At 31.4% G+C, this 24,484-nt stretch overlaps 1 non-coding gene across 1 annotated transcript; it reads left to right on the top strand.

Moving 5' to 3' along the window:
- Positions 1-295: 295 nt before the first annotated feature.
- LOC139865428 (small nucleolar RNA R71) lies at positions 296-402 on the top strand. Its single transcript, XR_011764949.1, has one exon. It is a non-coding gene; the product is annotated as a small nucleolar RNA R71 (small nucleolar RNA).
- Positions 403-24,484: the final 24,082 nt, after the last annotated feature.

The following is a 24,484-nucleotide window of genomic DNA, read 5'->3' as shown; positions in this document are numbered from 1 at the left end:
GATTCATATTGTGTGAATATCTTTAGTCATCTTTTCCATTCGTCTCTCGAAAGCATCTATTTTTATGCAAACGGAATCAAAGTCATGGCTAGAATCGGCTCTAGCCGCTTTAGATGAACGAAAGATATCTTTTTCCTGGTGCCATTCATGCGAGTGGGAGGCAGTGTTATCAATAATTTTGTAAGCTTCAATTGCGGTTTTCCTCATAATGGAACCACCAGCTGTTATATCGATGTCTTTTCGTGTAGCAACGTCGACACCTTGGTAGAATATTTGTACTATTTGATAAGTATCTAAACCATGCTGAGGACATCCTCTCAACAATTTTTCGAATCTTGTCCATGCCTCATATAGAGTTTCATTTGGCTTTTGCTTGAACGTAACTATTTCTCCTTGAAGTCTCACGGCTTTAGATGCCGGAAAGAATTGTTTAAGAAATTTTTCAACTAAGACATCCCATGTATCAATCTCCCCCTCAGGTAACGATTCTAACCAATCTTTGGCTTCTCCCTTTAAAGTCCAGGGAAATAACATGAGATAGATCTGTTCATCCTGTACTTCTCGGATTTTGAATAGAGTACAGATCCTATTAAAGGTTCGAAGATGTTCGTTTGGATCTTCCTTCGGCGTACCACTATATTGGCATTGATTAGTTACCATGTGTAGGATTTGTCCCTTAATTTCATAATCTGGCGCATTAATGTCTGGCTTAATAATGGGGTGACCTTGGCTGCGTGTGGCTCTCATTCGGTCTTCCATACTTAGAGGTTCCGTTACTTCCATAATTGAATTTGTTGAATACAAATCACTAGAGGATTCTGATTTAACGGTTTGTAGTTCAGGAGGAATGATTAGTGGTTCAGGATCTTGGAATTGTCCTTGAATATCCTCCGGATTCTCAATTGTGAGGTCGGGTTCAAAAAATGAATTATCGGAAATTTGAATTGGAGTACTTAGTCGACTAGATGACGATTCTAAAGAAAAATCAACGGCGACAATATTGGCTAGATGTCTTGATCGAGTTACAGGTGGTGAACGTATGAAAGGTGGTGAGCGTTTTGCTCGGTGCATTCACAGAATATCCTATTAGTTATAAAAATAAAAATTATATAAGCTATTAAATTAATAGACTTTTCTGATTTTGCCCACGTTTCGAATAGCCAATACATGCAGCAGGTAGCCAGGACCCTTTAAATCGGAAGCCCACCACTCGCCACTAACAAATTCAACTATTACTACGAACCAGAAAATTTTGGATGTCTATCAATTTAACCGCTTAAAATAATTTTTCGTTTTGAAATTTTAGAGAAGAAATAGAAAATTCTATGTCCTAAAAACTAGAGCGTCGAGAAATAAGAAAGAAAAAGAGCGCGTCCAAAAACGTTGAAAAGTAAAAGGTAGAAAATTAAAAATAAGAAAGAAGAACGTCGAAACTTAAAAGTCTAAAAACTAAATCTAAAAAGTTGTGCCTAAAGGTATTAAAGCTTAAAAGGAAATCTATATCCAAAACGAAAATAACTTAAAAAGTACTAAAATCTTAAAACGGCGTCGCAAAATTCTAAAGCACCTAAATCTTAGTCTAAAGAAAAAGCACCTAAGGGATTTTACGGCAAAGTCTAAAAATCTAGAAATATAAAATACTACGACAAAAACTAAATTACGAACGAAAAATATACAATTACGCTTTAACTAATAAAAAAATACAAAATATAAAATAAGTTTAAAGTTATGAAAATATAATTTTATAAAAATATAATTTTTATATTATTTATTTTATAAAAGTGTCAATTTATAATTAATAACACTAATTTAAACTAAATATTACAAATTAAATATTAAAGCTAGAATTAAAAATTAATTAAATAAGTAAAACCCTAATTAATAATTAATTAATAATAATAATTAATAAAACCTAACCCTAATCCGTACGGATAAGGTATTCAGAGCTGTCTTTTCACCTCATGCGACCGCATGAGGTTTCTTTGGTCTGACCATGCGATCGCATGGACTCGAATACCAGGCCGAAGGTTTTGGGCTGCAACAGTGATCGACCCGTTTCAGTTTTAAATTTTTTACGTTTTACTTTTTTTTCTGTTTTTAATTTTTGTAAAATATTTATATAAAACTTATAAATAAGAAAAATTTACTTATTAGTTTTTATAACTTTTCACAATAAAAAGAAATATAAACTTTTTAAATATAACTAAACTTCAAAATATAGATATATATTTTTCTTTTTCTTTTATATTTTTGATTATATTATATAAAACGTATTTTTATAAAAATGAATTAAAGCTTAATAAAAATCTTTTTTTAATAGCGTTTCGCTTCGGTGTTCCCCGGCAGCGGCACCAAAAACTTGATGTTATGCGAGGTGTATACGAAATAGTTATATTTTTACTACTAAATACTACGAAATATTACAAAAGTTTTATTAATTTACGGATTTGATATACCTAAATCTTGCTACAACACTTATAGGCAGTGTACCTAATCGTAGAGTAGTGTAGTTTTTAGTAAGTCCGGTTCGTTCCACATGGAGCTACCTGAGTTTAACGCTATATTTTTAACAACTATATTTATATAAAATATATATAATTATATATAGTAATATTATTATAAAAGGAGGTTTTTACCATTTAATGACCGGTTTGTCGATTTTATATTTTAAGCGTAAAGATAAATGACGATAATATAAATGATAGAATTTAAATTGCGATAAAGTAAATTACAGTAATTAAAATGACAGTAAATAAAGATACGATGAAATATGAAATAAAAGTATTATGCTCATTTAAACTTCCGTAATCATGATGTTCAACGTGTTGATTTTAATTTATTACCCAGGTTAATTGTCCTTTGTCCTGGATTATTTGATACCTATTTGGTTTTTGTCCATAATAGTCCATCGGTCATAATTATAAAATGCTCGTCAAATTAACCTTATTCCCAAAGTCAAATATTTCAACTAATTAGGGATTCGAACTGTAACAAGGTTTTAATACTTTGTTAATAATTACACCAGGTTATCGACTGCGCGTAATCCAAGATTTTAATACTTTGTTAACAATTACACAAATTATCCTTGTATGTAATCCACCCCTATTTTAATGAGATATAAATATTAATTTACCCACTTGATCAGAATGAATAATCAATTACCCAACCCGAATAATTAATTAAATGATCGTAAAAGATGTCGTATAAACGTCACTAAATAGGACATACATAATCATTTTAATAATTATTAGATTAACTAATTTGAAGATAGGTTTGACAGGTTCCAATGAGTTGTCGCTCAATTAGACAATACCCCTTATCTATTAATAGTCATATTCCAATATGCACAAGTCTCGGTCTTTTGTCCAAACCTTAATTATGGTACAAAATCTAATAACCAAATCTTAATTTTTAGTCTAACATCATGATTACTTCGGCTCAAATAAGCATAATAATAACTTAATTACGATACATTAATTTAAAAAGGAAGAACATAGCTTACAGTGGTGATTAATCGCGTAGCGTTAAACGGACAGAGTTCCGTCTTATAAAACCTTAAAACATTTCTTACAATAAACCAATTATTATTAAACTTAAATTAAACTTTAAATTATATATATATATATATATATATATATATATATATATATATATATATATATATATATATATATATATATATATATATATATATATATATATTATTACAGATAAGGAAAAGAAAAAGATATCCTCTAAACTCGTCCGAAAAATGCTGAATTTATAGAATGTGGCCTGCTACAGTAACTCATGCGGTCGCATGAGATTTTAGTACAAATCTCATGCACTCGCATGGGCTCATGCACTCGCATGGGTTTTATGCCTATTTCCCATGCAATCGCATGGCCGTCAGATCCAGCTCACATATTTTTTGTTTTCTAGCTTGTCGACATATTTATTAAATATATATATAATATATATAATATATATTAATTATATATATATTATATTATATTCTTGTGCATAGTTGACTCGTAATTTTAGGACTGTTGACTCGCGCGTTGATGCTCGGTTTATGTCTCGGTTCCGGATTTTCGAACGTCCTTTCGTACGCGGAGATATCTTGTACTTTACGTTCCGCGACTTGTACTGTTATAATGTTTTAGATGTTTCTCATCAATAATTCGAACCACTTGAATTATATCTTGTTCATTTTAGCTTTTTGGTCATTTGCGTCTTCAATTCGTCATTTTCTTCTTTTGTCTTCGCACTTATTTATTTAAACGAATATTACATAAAAATAGAATAATTGCAACTAAAAGCTTTACATATTGGAAGGATATTGTGCCTAAATATATGTTCATTTGGAGCACTATCAAGTATAATCATCGTTCTACGTATAGTTCTACATCAATTATCTTCGTTCTTCATGGCGATTAAGTAATCTCTAAATGTTTTAGAGATTATGTATTCTAGTTTTAACGGTAAACCAAATGAGTTTAATATCATATTAACTCAATGAATCCATGATTACATCTGAAGAAAATATATATGTATATATGTTTTCATAAAGATTGTAATTAAAAATTCTTTCGTACAAAGTGTTAATGGTGAAAATATTTTAATGGGTAGGTAATACCAGAGAAATATTCAGATTTCACATTAATAAGTTACACTGTACATTCTTCGAAGCCGATTCAACAGTCGTTTACTATCCTACTTACATCTACCGATATACGAATCCGTTCACCACAGAATAACCATATTCATCCAATTTCATATTTGGATTTTGATTTATCAGAATCCAACAAGTGGCATAGTGAAGAAATAATGGACACAATAAAAATTGATTAGAAACAGACTAATTAACAATATGAAATTTTGTTAAGAAACCACGCTAACAATGTGATGACCCGGGAATTTCTGACTAAATTTAAACTTAATCTTTATATAAGCTCGACATGATAAGCGAAGTCTGTAATGTTGAAGTCTCAAAACCTTTGAACTGTGTTCATGTAAACATTTGACCTTTGACTAATCCCGACGATTCACGAACACTTATATGTAAATAAATATGTATATATACATAAATGTAATATATATATATATATATATATATATATATATATATATATATATAATAATAATTTGATATTATAAATTATAATTTAAACTTTTAAAAATTAAATATGTAAAATAAGATATAAAATCATTATGTTGTACTTAAAATGAATTCATATATATATGTATGATTTCTATAGATAATTATTATAATATGTATATAGGTAAGAATTTATTACTCAATGTAAGCTACTATATATATAATTATTAAATACTACATAATTAATAAATTGTATATATAAAGTGTAAATTACCAGTTAAAAATATATTTGTTATAGTATTATTATTATTACTTTTATTACTAATATCAATATTATTAGTATCATTATTATAATTATCATTTAAAATATTATTACTATAAATTTCACTAATTTATTAATATTTGACTTATTATTAATGTTACTCTTATTACTATTATTACTATTACTAATATTGATATTGATATTATTGTATCAATATTTTCTATTACATTGTATTATTTGATAATATTATTATTAATGATTATTAGTATTTTAACCTACATATTTATAATTACAAACAAGATCATTATGATAATTAGAAAATAAAACATTTTATAAAAATAATATTATTAGCACTTGATTATTAATAGTATTATTATTATTTATTGCTTTTATTATAGTTATTATTAATATTATTAGTATTAGTGATATTATTATCATTATTATTATTCTATTATTATTAATATTATTAATAATATAATTATTATTATATAATTAATATATACGGATATTTACAGGAAAGGAATTAAAATTCGTTGCTATCCCTATCTGATTGAAAATGGTTTTGTTTGTGTCTCATATTTGTTAAACATTGCTATCAGACTCGTACGAATAAGCACTTTTCACCATCTATTTTATATTTTATTTATTTATTTTATATATCTCTGATTAAGGGAATCCAGCCGATCATTTACTCAATATAAAGTAACCAAATTGCAATGTTATTAATAAACCCATTTTATCCTTCATTACCACTAACAATTTCAATCCTTAACAATTTCGTGTCTAATGAATTAGTCAGATAAATAATTAAAACAGGTATCGTCCCCTGTTCTTCACAGTTTTGCGCAATAGCTCAATTTCAAACAGAATTTCAAAATCCATAAATGGAGTCTGGTAAGTAATCTTGTCGACAAACTATCTGCAAAACGTCAGTTTTTAATTCTTGATATCAAGGATAAATTTTGATGTCAAAGTTTAAGTTTAAAAAAGTCAAAGAAAATGTTCTTTATAAAATTTGTATCGGTATTGCTGTTTTAGAAGCAATTGATAGTCCATAAAGTTTACAGGAGTGATCTCCAATATATTTCATGTAGGAATTTTCTTTTAAAACGCTTTTAAATTCAAAATCATGTATTGAGTTCATAGAGTTCTTGACTGTGGTAAGCAATTACCCTAATTCAAATAAATTTTAAAATTCTGATAATGCAGATAGATTAATACTTATCTAGTGAAACTATCTGCAACGTTTGAGGTAACAATTTCTATTAACGAGTACAAATTTGTCGAGTCAAAGTTCGAAATCAAAAAGTCAAATATTATGTTCTTCGGGAAATTCGAATTATCTGTTGAGATTCAAGTTCAATTAGTGATATCAGAAGTTTTCATGAGTGGTTTAGAATTTATTTCATGTAGAAATCTTAACCTAAAAGTGTCTAAGTTTTAAAATCAAATTTGAGTCTATCATCTCCCTCGTCGAGCTTCTGCTGTGCTGTTTTCTTCTTTCTGTCAAACGAAATGAACCACAACCGAGTGTTTTTGTTTCTAATACAAGTCCTAAATAACATTCCATTTACTTGGTGCTATGACTGGTCGTTTAAATTTAGAGAAAGAAGAAGAAGAACTGGATCAAAAGAGTAAACGGGATATAATAAATTTGGAGAGTTTATAAAACAGAAAATGGGTGACAGCCCAATGGTTAGGAGATAGTTCGGGTATCCAGAAGGTCGCGGGTTCGAGTCCCGGCTTGGACAGTTTCTTTCTTTTTAATCATTCTAATTAAGGTAGCCTTTTATTTATAGTTTCATTATTATTATTATTATTATTATTATTATTATTATTATTATTATTATTATTATTATTATTATTATTATTATTATTATTATTATTATTATTATTATTATTATTATTATTATTATTATTATTATTATTATTATTATTATTATTATTATTTTGATTATCATTATTGTAATTACTATGATTATCATTGTTATTATTATTATTATTCTTGTTATAGCTACTAATATTATTTTTGATTATGATTGTTATTAAATACAAAGATAAAGGTATAATTATTATTATCACTAATATTATCATTACTAGTATTATCATTAATATTATTAATTTTACCAAGGATTAATTATTGATATTATTATTATTAATCCCATTAATATTAATAATAGTATCATTTTTGTGACTATTAGTATTATTATTATTACTATTAAACAAATGTATTATTATTAATAATATCATTATTATCATTAATATTATCATTTTTAATAAAGTTATTATTATTATTATTAATAAATCATTAATATTATAAATAGTAACATTAATATTTTTACAAGTATTACTATTAATATCATTGTTATTATCACTAATATAGTTATTATTAAAATAAGTATATTATTAATGTTACTACCATTATTTTTACTAATGTTAGCTTAATATAATTAAGACTATTGTTTTGATAAGCAAATGAAATACATACATACATATATATATATATATATATATATATATATATATATATATATATATATATATATATATATATATATATATATATATATATATATATATATATATATATATAATTAACACATATAACATAATAAAATAGTTTATTATATAAAAGGAATATATGAAATGTGAATATATTATTAATATAAAAATAATATCATTAATAGGTTATATATATAAATTTAGTCGATTACAATTATGTGTATTAATATATATACACAAATGATATAGGTTCGTGAATCCGAGACCAACCCTGCATTGTTCAGTTTTTTTATATGTATTTTTACTACAAAATACAGTATGGTGAGTTTCATTTGATCCCTTTTACTATTTACATTTTTGGGACTGAGAATACATGCGTTGCTTTTATAAATGTTTTACGAAATAGACACAAGTACTTAAAATTACATTCTATGGTTGGATTATTAAACCGAATATCGCCCTTCAAGTCTGGTAACCTAAGAATTTAGGGAAATGGCCCATGATTGACGCGAATCCTAAAGATAGATCTATGGACCTTGACAAGTCCCATTCGGGGTACGAATGCTTTAGTACTTCGAGATTTATTATACAGATGAGAGGTTCTGTTTTCGGGATATTCTATGCATTAAGTTAACGTTGGTTACCAGGTGTTCAATCCATATGAATGATATTTTTGTCTCTATGCATGGGACGTATATAATAAGAAATGAAAATCTTGTGGTCTATTAAAATGATGGAAATGATTATTTATGTTAAACTAATGAACTCACCAACCATTTGTTTGACACTTGAAAGCATGTTTATTCTCAGGTACGAAAGAAATCTTTCACTGTGCATTTGCTCATCATTAGAGATATTATTTGAAGTCATTCATGACATATTTCAAAAGACGTTGCATTCGAGTCATTGAGTTCATCAAGAATATTATCAAGTCATTTATAGTTTAAATATAATATGAAATGGTATGCATGCTTGTCAACTTTAGATGTAATGAAAGTTTGTCTTTCAAAAACGAATGCAATGTTTGTAAAATGTATCATATATAGGTCAAATACCTCGCGATGTAATCAACTAGTGTGAATCGTTTATAATCGATATGGACTTCGTTCAGATGGATTAGGACGGGTCATTAGAGTTGGTATCAGAGCGGTGGTCTTAGTGAACCAGGTCTGCATTAGTGTGTCAAACTGATAAGTCGTTAAGATGCATTAGTGAGTCTGGACTTCGACCGTGTCTGCATGTCAAAAGTTTTGCTAATCATTTCATGTCGAAAATTACCTGCTTATCAATCTTAGGGAATCACTTGCTTATCATTCATAGTCTAGACACATCATACTACAATGATTGCATGAATAGTGTATAGACAAAATTCATATCTTAGCGTATCTGCTAATTCATATCTTAGCGTATCTGTTATTATTACATTTGCCTGACAGATTCCGTAGATTCTTCCGTAATTTATGAGATTTTAGTATTTTATATGCATATGTAAATTATGTATTGCAGGATACTAATCTACATTCTATAATCTATTTCTTATCGAAAATCCTTCATCTGATCGTACGAGATGAATCCCTCAACCAGTTAGAGTCCCTCAGATTCTGATAGCTATTCTGATAGTTATTCCGACAGCTATTCCGATATGGATTTTCACTCGAGCTCCAAAAGCATTATGACCGGAATGGATCAACCAATTAGCCATCATCTGTTCTGGATGAATTGAGGATGTGTTCGTAGTCGACTTAATCAATGGAGACGAGAAGAAGGCGATCCTTTCCATCAACCAAACTCACCTCTTAGTGAAGAACCTGAAGCCCTTACCCGCGAACATGTTCATGATACCATTTTCTCTCTCATTTCCAGGGTATCTCGTCACGATTATATACTATACCAAATTCTAGATCATATTTATCCGCTCGTCTGAACCGACAATCACCCCGGTGTAATAGAAGAAGTCAACGAGCGTCGCGCTCGGGTAGTGGCTTTGGAGAATATGGTGCAAATGTTACAAACACCAGCAGCAGCACCAGCAGCATTGAAATGTCCCGTTCTTATTGATTAAAAACGTTCCATATTAATTGATTTCGTTGCGAGGTTTTGACCTCTATATGAGACGTTTTTCAAAGACTGCATTCATTTTTAAAACAAACCATAACCTTTATTTCATAAATAAAGGTTTAAAAAACTTTACGTAGATTATCAAATAATGATAATCTAAAATATCCTGTTTACACACGACCATTACATAATGGTTTACAATACAAATATGTTACATCGAAATCAGTTTCTTGAATGCAGTTTTTACACAATATCATACAAACATGGACTCCAAATCTTGTCCTTATTTTAGTATGCAACAGCGGAAGCTCTTAGTATTCACCTGAGAATAAACATACTTTAAACGTCAACAAAAATGTTGGTGAGTTATAGGTTTAACCTATATATATCAAATCGTAACAATAGACCACAAGATTTCATATTTCAATACACATCCCATACATAGAGATAAAAATCATTCATATGGTGAATACCTAGTAACCGACATTAACAAGATGCATATATAAGAATATCCCCATCATTCCGGAACACCCTTCGAATATGATATAAATTTCGAAGTACTAAAGCATCCGGTACTTTGGATGGGGTTTGTTAGGCCCAATAGATCTATCTTTAGGATTCGCGTCAATTAGGGTGTCTGTTCCTTAATTCTTAGATTACAGACTTAATAAAAAGGGGCATATTCGATTTCGATAATTCAACCATAGAATGTAGTTTCACGTACTTGTGTCTATTTTGTAAATCATTTATAAAACCTGCATGTATTCTCATCCCAAAAATATTAGATTTTAAAAGTGGGACTATAACTCACTTTCACAGATTTTTACTTCGTCGGGAAGTAAGACTTGGCCACTGGTTGATTCACGAACCTATAACAATATATACATATATATCAAAGTATGTTCAAAATATATTTACAACACTTTTAATATATTTTGATGTTTTAAGTTTATTAAGTCAGCTGTCCTCGTTAGTAACCTACAACTAGTTGTCCACAGTTAGATGTACAGAAATAAATCGATAAATATTATCTTGAATCAATCCACGAACCAGTGTATACGTATCTCAGTATTGATCACAACTCAAACTATATATATTTTGGAATCAACCTCAACCCTGTATAGCTAACTCCAACATTCACATATAGAGTGTCTATGGTTGTTCCGAAATATATATAGATGTGTCGACATGATAGGTCGAAACATTGTATACGTGTCTATGGTATCTCAAGATTACATAATATACAATACAAGTTGATTAAGTTATGGTTGGAATAGATTTGTTACCAATTTTCACGTAGCTAAAATGAGAAAAATTATCAAATCTTGTTTTACCCATAACTTCTTCATTTTAAATCCGTTTTGAGTGAATCAAATTGCTATGGTTTCATATTGAACTCTATTTTATGAATCTAAACAGAAAAAGTATAGGTTTATAGTTGGAAAAATAAGTTACAAGTCATTTTTGTAAAGGTAGTCATTTCAGTCGAAAGAACGACGTCTAGATGACCATTTTAGAAAACATACTTCCACTTTGAGTTTAACCATAATTTTTGGATATAGTTTCATGTTCATAATAAAAATTATTTTCCCAGAATAACAACTTTTAAATAAAAGTTTATCAAAGTTTTTAATTAACTAACCCAAAACAGCCCGCGGTGTTACTACGACGGCGTAAATCCGGTTTTACGGTGTTTTTCGTGTTTCCAGGTTTTAAAGCATTAAGTTAGCATATCATATAGATATAGAACATGTGTTTAGTTGATTTTAAAATTCAAGTTAGAAGGATTAAGTTTTATTTGCGAACAAGTTTAGAATTAACTAAACTATGTTCTAGTGATTACAAGTTTAAACCTTCAAATAAGATAGCTTTATATGTATGAATCGAATGATGTTATGAACATCATTACTACCTCAAGTTCCTTGGATAAACCTACTGGAAATGAGAAAAATAGATCTAGCTTCAAAGGATCCTTGGATGGCTTGAAAGTTCTTGAAGCAGAATCATGACACGAAAACAGTTCAAGTAAGATTTTCACTCGAAATAAGATTGTTATAATTATAGAAATTGAATTAAAGTTCGAATATGATTATTACCTTGTATTATAAAGATAACCTAGTATAAGTAACAAAGGTTTCTTGATCTTGGATGATTACTTGGAATGGATTTAGAAAACTTGGAAGTAAACTTGCAATCTTGGAAGTATTCTTGATTTTATGAAACTAGAACTTTTGGAATTTATGAAGAACACTTAGAACTTGAAGATAGAACTTGAGAGAGATTAATTAGATGAAGAAAATTGAAGAATGAAAGTGTTTGTTGGTGTTTTTGGTCGTTGGTGTATGGATTAGATATAAAGGATATGTAATTTTGTTTTCATGTAAATAAGTCATGAATGATTACTCATATTTTTGTAATTTTATGAGATATTTCATGCTAGTTGCCAAATGATGGTTCCCACATGTGTTAGGTGACTCACATGGGCTGCTAAGAGCTGATCATTGGAGTGTATATACCAATAGTACATACATCTAAAAGCTGTGTATTGTACGAGTACGAATACGGGTGCATACGAGTAGAATTGTTGATGAAACTGAACGAGGATGTAATTGTAAGCATTTTTGTTAAGTAGAAGTATTTTGATAAGTGTCTTGAAGTCTTTCAAAAGTGTATGAATACATATTAAAAAACTACATGTATATACATTTTAACTGAGTCGTTATGTCATCGTTAGTTGTTACATGTAAATGTTGTTTTGAAACCTTTAGGTTAACGATCTTGTTAAATGTTGTTAACCCAATGTTTATAATATCAAATGAGATTTTAAATTATTATATTATCATTATATTATGATGTACAAATATATCTTAATACGATCTATATACATTAAATGTCGTTACAACGATAATCGTTACATATATGTCTCGTTTCAAAATCATTAAGTTAGTAGTCTTATTTTTACATATGTAGTTCATTGTTAATACACTTAATAATATATTTACTTATCATTTAACATAATTAACCAAGTGTATCAATATCTTAATATGATTCATATGTACCTAGTAAGACGTTGTTATAACGATAATTGTTATATATATCGTTTTTGAGTTTCTTAAATTAATAGTCTCATTTTTATGTATATAACTCATTGTTAAAATACCTAATGAGATACATACTTATAATAAAATCATGTTAACTATATATATAACCATATATATGCCATCGTATAGTTTTTACAAGTTTTAACGTTCGTGAATCACCGATCAACTTGGGTGGTCAATTGTCTCTATGAAACCTATTTCAATTAATCAAGTCTTAATAAGTTTGATTGCTTAACATGTTGGAAACATTTAGTCATGTAAATATCAATCTCAATTAATATATATAAACATGGAAAAGTTCGGGTCACTACAGTACCTACCCGTTAAATAAATTTCGTCCCGAAATTTTAAGCTGTTGAAGGTGTTGACGAATCTTCTGGAAATAGATGCGGGTATTTCTTCTTCATCTGATCTTCACGCTCCCAGGTGAACTCGGGTCCTCTACGAGCATTTCATCGAACCTTAACAATTGGTATCTTGTTTTGCTTAAGTCTTTTAACCTCATGATCCATTATTTCGACGGGTTCTTCGATGAATTGAAGTTTTTCGTTGATTTGGATTTCATCTAACGGAATAGTGAGATCTTCTTTAGCAAAACATTTCTTCAAATTCGAGACGTGGAAAGTGTTATGTACAGCCGCAAGTTGTTGAGGTAACTCAAGTCGGTAAGCTACTGGTCCGACACGATCAATAATCTTGAATTGTCCAATATACCTTTGATTTAATTTCCCTCGTTTACCAAATCGAACAACGCCTTTCCAAGGTGCAACTTTAAGCATGACCATCTCACCAATTTCAAATTCTATATCTTTTCTTTTAATGTCAGCGTAGCTCTTTTGTCGACTTTGGGCGGTTTTCAACCGTTGTTGAATTTGGATGATCTTCTCGGTAGTTTCTTGTATAATCTCTGGACCCGTAATCTGTCTATCCCCCACTTCACTCCAACAAATCGGAGACCTGCACTTTCTACCATAAAGTGCTTCAAACGGCGCCATCTCAATGCTTGAATGGTAGCTGTTGTTGTAGGAAAATTCTGCTAACGGTAGATGTCGATCCGAACTGTTTCCGAAATCAATAACACATGCTCGTAGCATGTCTTCAAGCATTTGTATCATCCTTTCGCTCTGCCCATCAGTTTGTGGATGATAGGCAGTACTCATGTCTAGACGAGTTCCTAATGCTTGCTGTAATGTCTGCCAGAATCTTGAAATAAATCTGCCATCCCTATCAGAGATAATAGAGATTGGTATTCCATGTCTGGAGACGACTTCCTTCAAATACAGTCGTGCTAACTTCTCCATCTTGTCATCTTCTCTTATTGGCAGGAAGTGTGCTGATTTGGTGAGACGATCAACTATTACCCAAATAGTATCTAAACCACTTGCAGTCTTTGGCAATTTAGTGATGAAATCCATGGTAATGTTTTCCCATTTCCATTCTGGGATTTCGGGTTGTTGAAGTAGACCTGATGGTTTCTGATGCTCAGCTTTGACCTTAGAACACGTCAAACATTCTCCTACGTATTTAGCAACATCGGCTTTCATACCCGACCACCAAAAATGTTTCTTGAGATCCTTGTACATCTTCCCCGTTCCAGGATGTATTGAGTATCTGGTTTTATGAGCTTTTCTAAGTACCATTTCTCTCATATCTCCAAATTTTGGTACCCAAATCCTTTCAGCACTATACCTGGTTCAGTCTTCCCGAATATTAAGATGCTGCTCCGATCCTTTGGGTATTTCATCTTTTAAATTTCCCTCTTTTAAAACTCCTTGTTGCGCCTCCTTTATTTGAGTAGTAAGGTTATTATGAATCATTATATTCATAGATTTTACTCGAATGGGTTCTCTGTCCTTCCTGCTCAAGGCATCGGCTACCACATTTGCCTTCCCCGGGTGGTAACGAATCTCAAAGTCGTAATCATTCAACAATTCAATCCACCTACGCTGCCTCATATTCAGTTGTTTCTGGTTAAATATGTGTTGAAGACTTTTGTGGTCGGTATATATAATACTTTTGACCCCATATAAGTAGTACCTCCAAGTCTTTAATGCAAAAACAACCGCGCCTAATTCCAAATCATGCGTCGTATAATTTTGCTCGTGAATCTTCAATTGTCTAGACGCATAAGCAATCACCTTTGTTCGTTGCATTAATACACAACCAAGACCTTGCTTTGATGCGTCATAATAAATCACAAAATCATCATTCCCTTCAGGCAATGACAATATAGGTGCCGTAGTTAGCTTTTTCTTCAATAACTGAAACGCTTTCTCTTGTTCATCCTTCCATTCAAATTTCTTCCCTTTATGCGTTAATGCAGTCAAGGGTTTTGCTATTCTGGAAAAGTCTTGGATGAACCTTCTGTAGTAACCAGCTAGTCCTAAAAACTGGCGTATGTGTTTCGGAGTTTTTGGGGTTTCCCACTTTTCAACAGTTTCTATCTTTGCCGGATCCACCTTAATACCTTTTTTGTTCACTATGTGACCGAGGAATTGAACTTCTTCCAACCAAAATGCACACTTTGAAAATTTAGCGTACAATTCTTCCTTCCTCAATACTTCTAACACCTTTCTCAAATGTTCACCGTGTTCTTGGTCATTCTTTGAGTAAATAAGTATGTCATCAATGAAAACAATGACAAACTTGTCAAGGTATGGTCCACACACTCGGTTCATAAGGTCCATGAACACAGCTGGTGCATTAGTTAAACCAAACGGCATGACCATAAACTCGTAATGACCGTAACGTGTTCTGAAAGCAGTCTTTGGAATATCATCTTCTTTCACCCACATTTGATGATACCCGGAACGTAAGTCAATCTTTAAATAAACAGACGAGCCTTGTAGTTGATCAAATAAGTCGTTGATTCTCGGTAGTGGGTAGCGGTTCTTGATGGTAAGTTTGTTCAACTCTCGGTAGTCGATACACAACCTGAATGTACCATCTTTCTTCTTGACAAACAAAACAGGAGCTCCCCACGGTGATGTGCTTGGTCGAATGAAACCACGCTCTAAAAGTTCTTGTAATTGGCTTTGCAGTTATTTCATCTCACTGGGTGCGAGTCTGTAAGGAGCACGAGCTATTGGTGCAGCTCCTGGTACAAGATCTATTTGAAATTCAACGGATCGATGTGGGGGTAATCCCGGTAATTCTTTCGGAAATACATCGGGAAATTCTTTTGCGACAGGAACATCATTGATGCTCTTTTCTTCAGTTTGTACTTTCTCGACGTGTTCTAGAATAGCATAGCAACCTTTTCTTATTAGTTTTTGTGCCTTCAAATTACTAATAAGATGTAGCTTCATGTTGCCCTTTTCTCCGTACACCATTATGGGTTCTCCTTCTTCTCGTACAATGCAAATTGCATTTTTATAACATACGATCTCTGCTTTCACCTTCTTCAGCCAGTCCATGCCAACTATTACATCAAAACTCCCTAACTCTACTGGTATCAAATCAATCTTAAATATTTTACTACCCAGTTTAATTTCTCGATTCCGGCATATATTATCTGCTGAAATTAATTTACCATTTGCTAATTCGAGTAAAAATTTACTATCCAACGGCGTCAATGGACAACTTAATTTAGCACAAAAATCTCTACTCATATAGCTTATATCCGCACCCGAATCAAATAAAACGTAAGCAGATTTATTGTCAATAAGAAACGTACCCGTAACAAGCTCCGGGTCTTCCTGTCCTCTGCCGCATTAATATTGAAAACTCTTCCGCGGCCTTCTCCATTCGTGTTCTCCTGGTTCGGGCAATTTCTAATAATGTGGACCGGTTTTCCACATTTATAACAAACTACATTAGCATAACTTGCTCCGACACTACTTGCTCCGCCATTACTCGTTCCGACACCATTTGTTCCTTTCGTTCTGTTAACCCCTGGTCCGTAGACCTCACACTTCACCGCGCTATGACCATTTCTTTTACACTTGTTGCAAAATTTGGTGCAGAACCCCGAGTGATACTTTTCACACCTTTTGCATAGCTGCTTCTGATTGTTGTTGTTGTTGTTGTGGTTGTTATTGTTGTTGGGATAATTATTGTAGTTGCTGTTGTTGTTGTTGTTGTTGTTGTTGGGCCGTTTGTTGTAGTTGCGATTGATGTTGCGATTGTTGGGATAATTGTTGCGATTATTATTGTAATTGCTGTTGTTGTTGTATTGGTGATTCTTATCACCGTTTTTCTCCCACTTTCTTTTGACTTGCTTCACATTGGCCTCTTCAGCCGTCTGTTCTTTAATTCTTTCCTCAATCTGGTTCACTAGTTTGTGAGCCATTCTACATGCCTGTTGTATGGAGGCTGGCTCGTGTCAACTTATATCTTCTTGGATTCTTTCCAGTAATCCTTTCACAAACGCGTCGATCTTCTCTTCCTCATCTTCGAATGCTCCCAGACACAATAGGCACAATTCTGTGAATCGTCTTTTGTACGTGGTAATATCAAATCCTTGGTTCGTAACCCTCTAAGTTCTGTCTTGAGCTTATTGACCTCAGTTCTGGGACGGTACTTCTCGTTCATCAAGTGCTTGAATGCTGACCACGGTAGTGCGTACGCATCATCTTGTCCCACTTGCTCTAGATAGGTATTTCACCATGTTAACGCAGAACCTGTGAAGGTATGCGTAGCGTACTTCACTTTATCCTCTTCAGTACACTTACTTATGGCAAACACCAATTCGACCTTCTCGGTCCACCGTTTCAATCCGATCAGTCCTTCGGTTCCATCAAATTCCAAAGGTTTGCAGGGAGTGAATTCTTTGTAGGTGCATCCTACACGATTTCCTGTACTGCTAGATCCAAGGTTATTGTTGGTATGTAGCGCAGCCTGTACTGCGGCTATGTTTGAAGCTAGAAAAGTACAGAATTCCTCTTCATTCATATTCACGGTGTGTCGAGTAGTCGGTGCCATTTCCTTCAAAAAAGTCAAATGGAACAAGTTAATCATACAGAATATTAAGAGTAGTTAATAGTATTTCGTAGCATAATATGAACTCATTTATAAAAGCTTTTTCTTCATATTAGCGTTTTATAAGTTTAAATTCGGGTAGTACCTACCCGTTAAGTTCATACTTAGTAGCTAATATACAATTCAACTACTACAATTCTATATGAAAAACTGATTATAATAATATTTCGCGTTCAAACTTTTATACAATATTTTACAAACTTACAATACCGCTTATTTTACATAAAGCAAGAAATATAGCACACAATAACTTTGATACAAGATAGTTGTGAAGATAATTCTAGCTAGTACACAAGTCGTTTAGCAAAGTCAGTAAAGACACGTAATTCATACTTCCAGAAACAAGCCATGCATTCTGGTTTTACTAGGACTACTTCCCGTCCTTGGTCTTGTGGAACATAACCGTTATGGCCATTGATAAGACAGCGTGTTGTAACGTCGTCAAAGGGACGAGGGTTACGTAATGACCATCAGTCTCGTAATAACCTAAAAACCTCATTTCTTACCCCAATTACCGACTCCGTCACTTGTGGGAACGTTTTGTTTAATAGTTGTAGCCCGATGTTCTTTTTCTCACTTTGGTGAGAAGCGAACATTACTAACCCGTAAGCATAGCATGCTTCTTTATGTTGCATGTTAGCCGCTTTTTCTAAATCATGAAGTCCTATATTCGGATACATTGAGTCAAAATAATTTCTTAACCCGTTGCGTAAAATAGCATTTGGGTTCCTCGCAATATATGCGTCAAAGTAAACACATCGTAACTTATGGGTTTCCCAATGTGATATCCCCCATCTTTCAAACGAAAGTATCTTATAAACCAAGACATTCTTGGAACTTTCTTCGAATGTCTTACAAACTGATTTCGCCGTAAATAGTTGTGCCGAAGAATTCTGACCGACTCTAGACAAGATTTCATCAATCATGTCTCCGGGTAGGTCTCTTAAAATATTGGGTTGTCTATCCATTTTGTGTTTTTATACTGTAAAATAGACAAGAGTTAGATTCATAAAAAAAATACTTATTAATACAAGCAATTTTTACATATATCATAAAGCATAAGCACACTATATTACATATATTACACCACACGAATACAACTATCTTATTCCGACTCGCTTGTTTCTTCTTCTTCGGTTTTGGTTCGTTTTGCCAAGTTTCTAGGGATATATGATGTTCCCCTAATATGAGCCGTCGTTTTCCACATTGGTTTAGAAAAACCTGGTGGTTTAGAGGTTCCCGGGTCATTGTTACAACTTAAGGACTTCGAGGGTTGACGATACATATAAAGTTCATCGGGGTTGGAATTAGATTTCTCTATTTTTATGCCCTTTCCCTTATTATTTTCTTTTTCCTTTTTAACTTCAGTTGGGGTAATTTCTATAACATCATCGGAATTCTCGTCGGAATCCGATTCATCGGAGAATTTGTAATCCTCCCAGTATTTTGCTTCCTTGGCGGAAACACCATTGACCATAATTAACCTTGGTCGGTTGGTTGAGGATTTTCTTTTACTTAACCGTTTTATTATTTCCCCCACTGGTTCTATTTCCTCCTCCGGTTCCTCCTCTTCCGGTTCTGATTCTTCTTCCGGTTCTTCTTCGGGAACTTGAGAATCAGTCCAATATATATTCGACTCTTCGTTATTATTAGGTGAGTCAATGGGATTTGTGCTAGAGGTAGACATCTATCACACAATATCAAACATGTTAAGAGATTAATATATCACATAATATATACATGTTAATAATATATAGTTTCCAACAAAAATGTTAAGCAATCATTTTTAAAGAAAACACGGTCGAAGTCCAGACTCACTATTGCATCCTAACAAACTCAATAAGACACACTAATGAAAATTTTCTGGTTCTCTAAGACCAACGCTCGGATACCAACTGAAATGTCCCGTTCTTATTGATTAAAAACGTTCCATATGAATTGATTTCGTTGCGAGGTTTTGACCTCTATATGAGACGTTTTTCAAAGACTGCATTCATTTTTAAAACAAACCATAACCTTTATTTCATAAATAAAGGTTTAAAAAACTTTACGTAGATTATCAAATAATGATAATCTAAAATATCCTGTTTACACACGACCATTACATAATGGTTTACAATAAAAATATGTTACATCGAAATCAGTTTCTTGAATGCAGTTTTTACACAATATCATACAAACATGGACTCCAAATCTTGTCCTTATTTTAGTATGCAACAGCGGAAGCTCTTAGTATTCACCTGAGAATAAACATGCTTTAAACGTCAACAAAAATGTTGGTGAGTTATAGGTTTAACCTATATATATCAAATCGTAACAATAGACCACAAGATTTCATATTTCAATACACATCCCATACATAGAGATAAAAATCATTCATATGGTGAACACCTGGTAACCGACGTTAACAAGATGCATATATAAGAATATCCCCATCATTCCGGGACACCCTTCGGATATGATATAAATTTCGAAGTACTAAAGCATCCGGTACTTTGGATGGGGTTTGTTAGGCCCAATAGATCTATCTTTAGGATTCGCGTCAATTAGGGTGTCTGTTCCCTAATTCTTAGATTACCAGACTTAATAAAAAGGGGCATATTCGATTTCGATAATTCAACCATAGAATGTAGTTTCACGTACTTGTGTCTATTTTGTAAATCATTTATAAAACTTGCATTTTTCTCATCCCAAAAATATTAGATTTTAAAAGTGGGACTATAACTCACTTTCACAGATTTTTACTTCGTCGGGAAGTAAGACTTGGCCACTGGTTGATTCACGAACCTATAACAATATATACATATATATCAAAGTATGTTCAAAATATATTTACAACACTTTTAATATATTTTGATGTTTTAAGTTTATTAAGTCAGCTGTCCTCGTTAGTAACCTACAACTAGTTGTCCACAGTTAGATGTACAGAAATAAATCGATAAATATTATCTTGAATCAATCCACGACCCAGTGTATACGTATCTCAGTATTTATCACAACTCAAACTATATATATTTTGGAATCAACCTCAACCCTGTATAGCTAACTCCAACATTCACATATAGAGTGTCTATGGTTGTTCCGAAATATATATAGATGTGTCGACATGATAGGTCAAAACATTGTATTCGTGTCTATGGTATCTCAAGATTACATAATATACAATACAAGTTGATTAAGTTATGGTTGGAATAGATTTGTTACCAATTTTCACGTAGCTAAAATGAGAAAAATTATCCAATCTTGTTTTACCCATAACTTCTTCATTTTAAATCCGTTTTGAGTGAATCAAATTGCTATGGTTTCATATTGAACTCTATTTTATGAATCTAAACAGAAAATATATAGGTTTATAGTCGGAAAAATAAGTTACAAGTCGTTTTTGTAAAGGTAGTCATTTCAGTCGAAAGAACGACGTCTAGATGACCATTTTAGAAAATGTACTTCCACTTTGAGTTTAACCATAATATTTGGATATAGTTTCATGTTCATAATAAAAATTATTTTCCCAGAATAACAACTTTTAAATCAAATTTTATCAAAGTTTTTAATTAACTAACCCAAAACAGCCCGCGGTGTTACTACGACGGCGTAAATCCGGTTTTACGGTGTTTTTCGTGTTTCCAGGTTTTAAATCATTAAGTTAGCATATCATATAGATATAGAACATGTGTTTAGTTGATTTTAAAAGTCAAGTTAGAAGGATTAACTTTTATTTGCGAACAAGTTTAGAATTAACTAAACTATGTTCTAGTGATTACAAGTTTAAACCTTCGAATAAGATAGCTTTATATGTATGAATCGAATGATGTTATGAACATCATTACTACCTCAAGTTCCTTGGATAAACCTACTGGAAATGAGAAAAATAGATCTAGCTTCAAAGGATCCTTGGATGGCTTGAAAGTTCTTGAAGCAGAATCATGACACGAAAACAGTTCAAGTAAGATTTTCACTCGAAATAAGATTGTTATAGTTATAGAAATTGAATTAAAGTTTGAATATGATTATTACCTTGTATTATAAAGATAACCTACTATAAGTAACAAAGGTTTCTTGATCTTGGATGATTACTTGGAATGGATTTAGAAAACTTAGAAGTAAACTTGCAATCTTGGAAGTATTCTTGATTTTATGAAACTAGAACTTTTGGAATTTATGAAGAACACTTAGAACTTGAAGATAGAACTTGAGAGAGATCAATTAGATGAAGAAAATTGAAGAATGAAAGTGTTTATAGGTGTTTTTGGTCGTTGGTGTATGGATTAGATATAAAGGATATGTAATTTTGTTTTCATGTAAATAAGTCATGAATGATTACTCATATTTTTGTAATTTTATGAGATATTTCATGCTAGTTGCCAAATGATGGTTCCCAAATGTGTTAGGTGACTCACATGGGCTGCTAAGAGCTGATCATTGGAGTGTATATACCAATAGTACATACATCTAAAAGCTGTGTATTGTACGAGTACGAATACAGGTGCATACGAGTAGAATTGTTGATGAAACTGAACGAGGATGTAATTGTAAGCATTTTTGTTAAGTAGAATTATTTTGATATGTGTCTTGAAGTCTTTCAAAAGTGTATGAATACATATTAAAACACTACATCTATATACATTTTAACTGAGTCGTTAAGTCATTGTTAGTCGTTACATGTAAATGTTGTTTTGAAACCTTTAGGTTAACGATCTTGTTAAATGTTGTTAACCCAATGTTTATAATATCAAATGAGATTTTAAATTATTATATTATCATGATATTATGATGTACGAATATCTCTTAATATGATCTATATACATTAAATGTCGTTACAACGATAATCGTTACATATATGTCTCGTTTCAAAATCATTAAGTTAGTAGTCTTATTTTTACATATGTAGTTCATTGTTAATACACTTAATAATATATTTACTTATCATTTAACATAATTAACCAAGTGTATCAGTATCTTAATATGATTCATATGTACCTAGTAAGACGTTGTTATAACGATAATCGTTATATATATCGTTTTCGAGTTTCTTAAATTAATAGTCTCATTTTTATGTATATAACTCATTGTTAAAATACCTAATGAGATACACTCTTATAATAAAATCATGTTAACTATATATATAACCATATATATGCCATCGTATAGTTTTTACAAGTTTTAACGTTCGTGAATCACCGATCAACTTGGGTGGTCAATTGTCTATATGAAACCTATTTCAATTAATCAAGTCTTAATAAGTTTGATTGCTTAACATGTTGGAAACATTTAATCATGTAAATATCAATCTCAATTAATATATATAAACATGGAAAAGTTCGGGTCACTACAAGCATAACCAGTATCACCACCACCAACAACAACCGCATCACAAACCTTAACTTCACAATCTGTCACACGAACATCAACGTCATACGCACCATAGATACCAAGGAGTACCAACAACAATGAACGAGGAAGTATTAATTCATAACTTCATTGAAGAAATATTCTGCGAAGAATATGTGGTTTCTAAAAGTTTTAGAGATTACTTATTCTAGCTCAAACCAAAAAGCAAATGAGATTAATATCATGTTAACTCATTAAATCCATGATTACATCTGAAGAAAATATATATGTATATATATTTTTTCATAACAATTGTAATTAAAAATTCTTTTGTACAAACTGTTAATGATGAAAATATTTTAACGGATAGGTAATACCCGAGGAATATTTAGATTTCACATTAATAAGTTACATTGTACATTCTTCGAATCTGATTCAATAGTCATTTACTATCCTACTTACATCCACCAATATACAAATCCGTTCACCACAGAATAACCATATTCATCCAATTTCATATTGGAATTTTGATTTATCAGAATCCAACAAGTGGCATAATGAAGAAAACATTTGACAAAATAAAATTTGTTAGAAACAAACAAATTAACTATGAGAAATTTTGTTAAGAATCCATGCTAACTGTTCCTAGCTAACTATTCCTAGCTAACTGATTACATTTTATTTATCGCAATTTATTATTCGCAATTTATTTATCACAATTTAATTATCGCAATTTTATTTATCGTCATTTAATTTCTGTTATTTACTTTACGCACTTTATTTATCGTTATTTAATTTCTGTTATTTATTTTACGCACTTTAAATATCAGGACACGTATACAAGGTTTTGACATAGCATATCGACGCATTTATATATATTATTTGGAATAACCATAGACACTCTATATGCAGTAATGATCGAGTTCTCTATACAGGGTTGAGGTTGATTCTACAATAATATATATAATTTGAGTTGTGATCGATTCTGAGACATGTACACGGGTCATGATACGTATTAATTAATTTGAATATTATATATATGAATTATTGGACTGTTACTGTGGACTATCGACTGTGGACTAATAACATTGGACAATTAAAATGAATTAAAATATTGATTATAACATATGAAACTAAACATTTCTTCAAGTTTGCCACTTGATTTCATCTTAA

The sequence above is a fragment of the Rutidosis leptorrhynchoides genome, chromosome 8 (assembly GCF_046630445.1).
Source record: "Rutidosis leptorrhynchoides isolate AG116_Rl617_1_P2 chromosome 8, CSIRO_AGI_Rlap_v1, whole genome shotgun sequence".
NCBI classification, from domain to species: domain Eukaryota; kingdom Viridiplantae; phylum Streptophyta; class Magnoliopsida; order Asterales; family Asteraceae; genus Rutidosis; species Rutidosis leptorrhynchoides.
Note: the sequence above shows the minus strand (reverse complement) of the source record. Positions and strands in the feature narration are given on the sequence as shown.